At 46.9% G+C, this 9,692-nt stretch overlaps 1 protein-coding gene across 1 annotated transcript in view; it reads right to left on the reverse strand.

The window, feature by feature from the left end:
• The window catches only part of CHST13 (carbohydrate (chondroitin 4) sulfotransferase 13), a 35,425-nt gene extending 33,524 nt beyond the window's left edge, over positions 1–1,901 (reverse strand). Inside the window, exon 1 of the mRNA XM_014946838.1 lies at positions 1,832–1,901. The gene's annotated coding sequence lies outside the window, so the exon portion shown is untranslated. The remainder of the gene's footprint in view (positions 1–1,831) is intronic.
• Between the last annotated feature and the right edge of the window lie 7,791 nt (positions 1,902–9,692).

A 9,692-nucleotide genomic window follows, 5' to 3' on the forward strand; every position in this document is an offset into this window, starting at 1 on the left:
AGCGACGGGCTGGGCCCTGGGCGGCCGGCGGCCGCGGCGCCGTTCGCTCCATCCAGACCCGGCGGGGTTGCGGGAGCGGGGGGCGCGGGGTTGCGGGGGTGTGTGGGGTGCGTGTTCCTCGCCCGGTGCCGTCTCCGTGCCCTGCCAGCGCTCGGGAGTACGCGCTTCCCCACCAAACTCCCGTGATGGCTTTGAAACTCCTCGCAGGGGAAGAGAGAGCGCTGATGCGCTGGCAGGGCAAGGGAGGCTCGAGCATCACAAAGTTTTGCAGCCTTAAAAATAGACCTCTTCTCTTTTTCTTTTTCCTTTTTTTTGTCTAACTCCCTGGCCCTGCAGGCTTTAGCTGAAAGCAGTAATGCTTTTGACTAATTTTAACTCAAGCATTACGGTTATACAGAAGGAGGACACAAATTACTACTAATGTCTGCATGTTTTTTGCAAAGCGAGAGGACACAGCTCTCTTACCACGTCCTCTAACCTCCAGGCTCTGTAATTGCAGGCAAAACAAGCTCTCAGCTTCTGTTGCCCCAGTTTTGAACCAGCGGTAACGCTGTTGACCCAACGCTGTAAAACACTCAAGATCTACTCAAAGGCCACTTGCCAAATTAGAAAGTTGGGCTGAGCACTGGATTCCCACAGACAACAGTCAATCAGTGCTTCTCTCTTCATCCCCAGAATACGTTACTTTAAGAAAAAGAGGACAGCTCAAGGAGGAGCCACTGAGAATGACAAAGCAAGCCTGGGCGTGCGCACATGCTGGGCTTCATTCTGCCCTCATTTAGGGCACAGTAAACCAAGAGAATGAATTCATTGCAGTGAAGGAAGCTGGAATGAAATAAGAACGGGAGCAGTGCCATGCAGGCCCAGCTGATCTATCACCATGCAATTACACAGCTCTTTAAAGTCCCTGTTGGATGGTCAGGAGAGGGGCAATAGAAATGAGACCACAGCTGAGACCCTAATATACTCACACCTCCTTGCAAGGTCACACCAGTGTCTGCAGTTACCAGTTGGAAAGATAACCTCAGCTCCTGAGCCCTGTGCCAGGAGGGACTGTAACCCCTGCCACCGGGGAGACAGGCAGTGCTAGGGGAGAGCTGGTGGCTGCTGGCTGGAAACGGCTCTGCAGATGCAGGTTGTACTTCATCGCATCTGGTGCTGCAATTTTGGCCCCCTTGGCGAGTGTGCAAAGAACTAGGATCGGCCTTACACGCAGAGATGGGCTGAGAGACCCCAGGGACAAAGGGGCTGGCGGAGTCCAAGTGGAGAAGAGGGACTGGGGCGTGTAAATACATTTTGATATCCACTTACAGGCATTACCCTTGTAATGGAGATGCACTACAAAGTGAAACCTCCTCTTATTTTTGTTTCTGAAGAGGCTTCCAACAACCTCAGAGGGGAATAAACACATAGGGGGGTTTGTCAGCATTAGAAGAGACCAGAGTGGTTTTCTGAGCGTCCACTACAGCAAAGGGACATCTGGTGCTGCTGTCCTTGAACCTCTCAAGGGAACAGGGTGAGTTCCAGAGACTAAGGGCATAACCAGCCTGTGCAGTGAGAGCCCCCTACCAGTAGCTTTTCAGGAGGTGGAAAGTGCACTCAGACAGTAGGGGAGTTTTTCACTATTTGTATCTCCTAGTTCTGAAACACCAGAAAGTTTGGACCAAGGCTCTCAGAGAAGCTAAGGAAAATAATCACTCCTTTAGCCCAACTTCCCTGCACTCAACAGAAGAAATAAAAACACTGCCAAGTGACCAAACCTTACCCATAGTTGGGCATTCCTTTAAAAGAAAATACAATAAAACATCCCAGTTGAAACTCAGACACTGACCTGTTGAGTCCTGCTGACTGCTGTCTGTGTTTCATACCCGGAGGGCAGGGCTGGGGCCATCTGTGATCACATCAGATATGCAAGGCTGGTCTTCCAACAGGCCGAGGTGAACATGCTGTTCAGATCTGTGGGGCTAGATGAGATAAGGGGAAACATACCATGAAGATTTTATAGGAATCCTGCTTAGTCTCAGCTGCAAATATGATTGGCTCCAATGCTAAACCACCCTTTTTAGAAGGACAAACACATTTTCAAGTGGCAGAGGTACCTTATGGCTTGAGCTGCAGGGAAGTTAGGGCTTTGTTGTTGCCTATATCTGTCTGTTTGAGAAACCTCCCTGGTCCCACATGCTGATGGTTCGTACCATCCCTCTTCCCCTGCAACACCTGCATTATTTCAATGCTATTTCTAAGGGAATCATCTGACTCCCTCTGCATTGGAGAAGTCCCTCTTTCTCTCCCCAAGCCCCACTGGTGACTGGAGAACAACTGATGCACGAGGCACACATGAAAATACGACTGTTCAGCAGCACCTGTGAAATGAGTACAGCTTTTCTGTGGGTGAGCCCTGAGCATGGCTCTCTCCATCTGCTGCTTTGTGAAGTTTGTTGGAAGTACTGAGAAATGAGTATTTACTAGAAAAATGGCAATGGCTCCTTCCCTGCCAGGCTGTGAACTCCCTGTGGAAGGGCCACCCTGCTCCCTGTCTGCACAGCGCCTCGCACCGTGGGGTTCAGACCATGGTTAGAGCTATTTATGACTGCAAAGGCAATATTGATAACCAAGAATAATGGTCAAAAGGTACTAATAACATGGCATGCAGGAAAATTACTTGTTACTGTCGAGGCCTGGGACTGCATCTGGCTTGTAGGCGAAGAGGGAGTGCTTTTAGCCTGCAGAAAGATGCTGTGCCTTTGATGCAGTGCATGCTTGATTCCCTCCCTGCTCATTAGCAGTGCTCGTTACTGTCTTCTCAGCAGGTTTCTCCCAAACGCCTTGCTGTTTCCCAGGACCTTGGTGCCACTGAGTGAGATTAACCCCAAGCTTTGGTCTGATGACCATGTTGAATGGAAATTAGACATCAACTAGTTTCAGCTGGAAACTGAGGAATCCGTTGAACTCCTCCCCAGGTCCTGGTTTTCCTGCTACTGTGAAAAGGAGCCCGTCTAGGGGATATTTTGATTTTGCACCCAGTTATTTAAGCCTGGAGCCTGAATGCCACGGCAATAGTTCACCCTGGCCTCATGCTGGTGAGACCTCCATCTGCTGGTGGCCTTACACCAGTGCACACTATGTTTGCAACCAGAGCCCCCAGATTTTACCAAGCCAGCAAGGGATGGGGAGGTATGTAGGGAATTACACAGGCTTTCTTCAGAGACCAGTAACTGGGGAGATACTCGCAGAGACGATCATGGGTAAAGTCCTCTCTGTTTTCTAAGAACTGCGTTAGACATATTCCTGCCTCCAGGATTTCTGTGGGCCTCAGTGTATACTCAAAGCTTTGTTTTAAATTTTATGGCATCACTGTAATGTGCCAGCTGAGAGGGACCTTGCAATGCCCCAGCTCATCCCCTACATGAGCAGATGTGTGTGCAGCTTGTTCTGAAAGTTTCCCCAAGAAGGACACCTTATGATCTTCCCAAGCAGTCCCTTCCAGTTCTGCAAACCCTCAGAAATTTTCCTGTCACCTTATCTGAACCATCTTTATCGTAACTGGGACCCATGACATGACATTTTGCCCTGAAAGACAAGCAGGGTGCCCGGTTCTGCCACTTTTTTGTGTTAACTGGGAAAGGTCAGTTCTGCTAATATTACCAAGCTGGGATACTTGCTTTCTCAAGCAGTGCATTGATTTTCCACCATCTTCTATAGTCCTTTTCACCTGCACAGTGAAATATTATTTCACCAAAACACTAGTGTTTATGCCCACTTTGCACTAATACACAACAGCCACAGTTCAAAGCAGCAAAGAATCCCACTGGATGGACTTTTCACCATTAAGCGCTGTAGTAAATAATTGTAGGTTAAGTATATAAGAGAAACAGCTTGGATAAGAGGTAGAATTTACATTAAATAACTCTGAAGAAGTAACTAAAGAGTTAAAAGTACAAGTAATAAAATACAAGGCCTGGTGAATCTTTTTAATTGGTGGCCAGATTTTGCCACTTGTTTGTACAAAGTAGCATTAACACCTCCAGAAATCTCCTGGGTCTCAGGGGACAGGGCAGGGAACAGGGAGCTGATCCCAAAGACTCTCCACACCCTGAGGAATCCCACCGATTTGGTGGGTATGACAGCTTAGTTTGCCTAAAGTTAAGCAGGTTCATACACCTTGTCAGAAAAAAAGTACTGAGCATTAGGATAGTGCAAATAGCATCTGGTCCTGAGTAGTTAATATTGTTACCTGGCTAATTCCACAGCTTGCTGACCTTTCTGTTCCCAAACAAAACGCTAATCACTTCCCAGAGATCCTTTTGCAATAATCTCTCTAGAGGCCAAGAAACTAAAAACTGTCAAAACAGATTTCAAGAAATCATTCCTTTAACTTTCTTGCTGCCACAAAAAAAAAAAAAAAAAAAAAAAAAAAAAAAAAAAAAAAAAAAAAAAAAAAAAAAAAAAAAAAAAAAAAAAAAAAAAAAAAAAAAAAAAAAAAAAAGGAAAAAAAGAAAGCAGCAGCTGTTTTCTTTTAAAAGCACCAGTGGTGATGGGAGCAAACCAAATTACAGGCTCTGAGGACTACTCTTTGCCTGCAATTCTTGCCTCTACTGGAAAGGCTGTTGGTATGATGGAAACTCCCATCAACCGTTTTATTCAGTGGTGGCAACGAGGGACCCTGTTTGCCTTTTGTACCGGGCATTTATATTTCATTAGTTTATATACTGTTACCAGCTGGGAGCTTGTTCTCTGCTGATGTCTGATTTAGATGCCCGCGTGAGGAAGGGCTGTGATTTACACACAGGCGCTGGAAAGCCAATTGCCCTTGATCTTAGCACAGCGTTGGGAGCTGCAGCTGCTTCCCACAGCAAACTTGTCAAACCTCCCACTAGGAGTGCGAGACTCCCGCCGTCGGCGTGTGCTCCGTGCTCTGCTGTCTCTCACACGTTGGCAGCAGAAAGTCACAGCCTCTCTCCCCGCTGCCCAAAGCACCCGTCGGTTCAACCTGCCACCCCTGGAGCTGGGTTACACAAAGAGAAGGGGATGCTGGAAGGTCACTGCCCGGCTGAAGTGGGAGCCAGCTAATGACCTTTCTGCTCCAGGGAGCCCTGTAAAGCCCTGGAGCAAGGTACCACCGTGCTCCTGCCCATCATACGTCAGTGCAGAGCAGACAACTCAATACATAGCCTCTCCTGCATGGCAAGGAAACACAATTCAGAGGCAGGATATGGAGAGAAGTAGTTTTTTTGTTATGTGTCACACCGATCTCCTGCGAGCAAGGCTTTGCGCAGAGCAGGGACTGGTATACTCTGTTCTCTTTTTTACAGTCTGGTTATGGTGGCGGGGAAAGAGGAATCTGAGCATTTTAAGCGCAAATAGGTCTTGCAAGAAAAACACATTTCCAGTTGCCCTCTGAATGTCAGAATTTCTCCCTCTCATTCCTTAAGATGTTGCCTTCTCCAAGGAAGAACTGTATCTGCAGCATCATGAGGGCTCTGCAGGGAAGGGTAAAAACTCTTGAGGCAGCGCCCGTAGGGTTTTACCTGGCTCACAAATACCTAACTCAGAGCAGGTGCGTTGTCAGGCTTGTCACAGGACCCAAATTAACTTCTCTTTCAGGCTTCTTAGAATTAGTGACCACTGAATATTCACTATTTAGGAAATAGTCTCATTCTTATCTTGTGGTAATAACAAATAGCACTAAATGCTGTTACGGGGAGAAATACATACAAATACCCTTACAGTTATATACCCAAATCCCTCAGGGCAGGATGGGCTCTCAAAGGCCCAAACCTGTAATTTTTTGAACAGATGGAAAAGCCTGACTGCAGCCTATGCCTTGCTGCATCACCTCACAGTGAGGCACAGCAACACTGAAGTCCCTGGGAGATGATGAGCACTGCCCCACTGCCTGAGTTTGGGGTTGAAAACAAGTTATGGCCGGTCTTCCCCAAAGAAAACAAGCCCTTCTTATGATCCACACCAGGACTGGGACATCCCTCTCTGGGAGTGTGGTGCTTCTCCTGGTAGAAACAACTGGGCTGAGACTGGTCAAGAGAGATGCCACATGCGTGCCAGCATGCTTTCACTGGGCAGGGTGGTGGCTTTAGTGCTGGAGAGCCTCCACGTAAACAGCAGCCAGGCAGCCTGCCTCTGGGAGCTGCTGTCAGCTTCTAGGAAAGCAGAGCATGCACACAAATCTCTTTGTTTGCCCTATCACAGCATCGCAAACAAGACACTGATGGTACTGAAGCCAAGTAACAGGCGGTGGAGGAGCTGCCAGCTTTTGTTCCACTGATGAACGTCTTCTAAAACCAGTAAAAGCCACTGAGCTCCATTCACTGCACTCGCCAGTGTAACATTGTGATGCCTTCAAGCTGTGCACCAGGAGAAGTGACTAACAACTGTCCAAAGTTTGTTTTGAAACCCCTCCATTAAACAAGCACTCACAGTACACAATCTTTACTCTGTGGGGTGGTAAGAAGAGCTATTTTCGTGCACATGGACACTGAGGACACCTATTTTGCAGGAGTGCTATCAGGAGCACAGTTTGCTTTTGGAGTAAAGCTTTGTGGAGGCTTGTGACAGCCTTCCTCTCCTGCAGGGGATTCCTGCCTTGCTCCCAAGGAAAGCTTTTTTCCAGACAAAAGTCCCTTGGGTTTCCCTTGGGCAAAGGCTAAGGAAGGGAAGAGGTTTAGTTGGTGTGGTGGCTACCTTTCAAATACTTTGTAAGGCATCAAGACCCAATTAGTTGAATTTTATGACCTGCTCCCCTGAAGCTCTTCCAGAATGGGAGAAACTAGCCTGCATCTTGGTTTCCTACCATCTACAACTGGGGGGAACACAGTGTGCAGTCTGCATTACTGGTTAACACCAAACCTCACAAAAAATTGTCATGACCTTACTAGGGTATTTGGGAGGACAATGCTTGCAGTCTTTGACCTGTTAAACCTCTGTCTGCATTCACGTCCTATTGGACCTCCCCAGCAATGGTGACAGGTGAGATGGACACAAAACCTGCACCATGTGCTGACCCTGCTACCATGGTTCCAGCATATCAGAGCAAGAAATTCTCTCCTTGGAGCCTGGGCAGAGTTTTGATTTAAAATATTCCCAAAATGGGGAATAAACAGGAGCTTGGAGATGCCATCAGGTGATCTTTCCATATTTCAGGGCAATTTGAGCCTTGTGCTCTTTAAACCATTTGGCCAAAGCTGGTGATAACTAAGAGGGAGGGAGTGTTTGCCCACACAGGCACGACGCCTTTGCTGATGTATTTGCAAGCCCAGAATTGTTAGTTTGAAGCCTGTAATGAAAAGGCCAGATCTTTGGCTGCTGTAAGCATTTGCTCAGAGACTGTATTCATTTCTATCCTAGCCGAGGGACCACGTCCAGGAAGTCTATACATACATTTGGTAGAAAGAAATTTGCTAACAGCATGCTTTTATACCTTCACAAAAGGTATAAACCAGATTATTCTAAACTGGGCTTTATTTGCTTGGAAGCGTGGGACTCAATAGCACAGACAAGCCAGGTATCTTAGGAGCTGAGCGGGCAACAAAGACTGCTCAGAAATTTCTGTGAAAAGTCCTTTTTCCTGGACTTCGATCTACTTACACTGACTTGTCCATGACCAGAACCCCAGGACCAAATGGTCTGGTCTTGTGATCTCCTATATCCACCCAGCCACCAGCCAAGATCTAACAAGAGAGGGACAACCGAGCTAAACTACCTCAGCTGGAAAGTCCCCTTTCTTATCACAGCAGCAATGAGCACCAGATTGTGATCTGGGCTGTTTCGTTCTCCAGCTGCCTAGGTCTGAGCAAAGGCAAATTTATCCCTGAGAGTGGAAGGAGGGGGTGTGCTGTGGCAAGAAGTGCTCATGGCCAAACGAAACAGCTTCTCAGCCTGGTGGGGCATTACGTGCTGGAGAGTGCTCTCTTCCCCACAGCGTTCACTTTGCTGCTATTATGCACACATCCATCTGAAGTGGCTCCAAATACAAAGGCAAAGGAAAAAAAAAAACAATCCCAGCCTGTAAATAACAACATAAATTGCCATCAGTGGTCAGAGCAGTGCTATAAAAGCCTCCTAGACCACAGAATGAGCATGCTGAGAAAGTTCCCTTTCTCCCTAAAACCTTGTATTATAGGCAGGGACAGAGGTCCTGCATGTTCTTGTCCCTCTCACATCAGGGAAGTTTGGGCAGGTCTGTCCTTTCTCCCCTCAGCATCCGTGTCCTGAGAGCATGACCAGACTTTCCAGAAGTACTGACGTTGCTGAGACTCCCTACAGCGAAGCAGCCTGGCCCTGGAGAAAAAGGAGAATGAAAGAAGACAACTAATGGAATGGTGTTTTCAAAGAAACCCATGTGACTTAGGTACTGCCCTCACTGACCACGTTTAAATGAGGGTTTAGGTTCCTAAATCCCTTTAGCACTGCTGAAACATTCCCTCATGACTAAAAACAGAGTTTCTTGTTTACTGAAGGGGGTACCATTAAAATAATCATCATCATCTAAATACCATTTGTGAGGTTGTACCCTGCACATACTGCCACAAATTCAACCCCAGGTTTGTTACTGCAATTTTAAGCATAGAGAACTAATTGCATATGCCTAGACATGACAGGGCTGGTCAAATCCAATCTAAACAGCTTCTAATTCATGGAAACTCTGGCTGAAAAATCATATAAAAATTCTTTGTCCAGCAGACATCCATGGCTCTCTATGTTTTCACTATTCTAGGAAGCCTGAAATACTATTTTTATTTAGACTAAAAATAATAAAGGCTTTTCTCCAATCCTCTGGGTGCCCTAATTGAATTATGTCTGCATTAGTAAACCCCAGCCCTGCTAAAATCAGACAACCATCTACCCAGAGTATCTAGGAGGCATGGTGTCTGCCTCCTCCAGAAACTCTATCCAGAGGTGCCTTTTGCAAGAAGTTTAGTCTTGGAAAGTTACCAAATCAGCTTAGTATGGAGTGGAGAAAGCACATTCCAAGTCTCCAAGCCACCACAGAGAAAGCCCAGCCGACTGGCTCCTTTTATAAAGAAATCTTTCAAATGAGGACTAGTGCAGTGTTTGCACAGTCCATCATAGGCAGAAGGGGACAAGGCATTGGATTTGCAGCTGGAGCTCTTATTACTACTACAATTAATTCAGGAGAAACAGCCCAAGCAGCCCTGCAGACTGCAGCCCAAACAACTTAGATCCAAGGTTTGCAGGTAATACCTCAGCCTCTTCTTGCAGATATTAACCAGGGAATGATGATTCATGAGTTTCTGCTCTGAGAAACTTAGGCCTGTGAGTCCTGTGAGTCTTAGTTTCCAAATGCTTTTTGTTTCATCCCAATGAGAATACTCTGGTCCACCCTACCAGGGGTGACCCTGGAGGAGGTAGCAGTATGACCTACAAGGTAACCTCCAGTTCAAGCCCAGACAGTCTCCCTGGCTGAGTTACTGATGCTCTGCCCTGCTCAGGACGTGGCCAGACTTCTTTCAGAGTTCTTGGCTTGTGAAGTCAGCACTGCTGAAAATGTTGAAGAACAGTCTGACTGTACCTAATCTATACACCGATGGTAGCTAGCTCCTGTCCTCTTTAAGCAGTTGCTGTATTTCCAGCCGGTTGCAATGAGACAGGCTCTACCCTTTCCTTTTAGTTCAGCTAAAATAATCCAGAGAAAGACCCATGAGCCTGAACTTCTC

This window comes from Calidris pugnax, unplaced genomic scaffold (genome assembly GCF_001431845.1).
Source record: "Calidris pugnax isolate Ruff unplaced genomic scaffold, ASM143184v1 scaffold81, whole genome shotgun sequence".
In the NCBI taxonomy this organism is placed as follows: domain Eukaryota; kingdom Metazoa; phylum Chordata; class Aves; order Charadriiformes; family Scolopacidae; genus Calidris; species Calidris pugnax.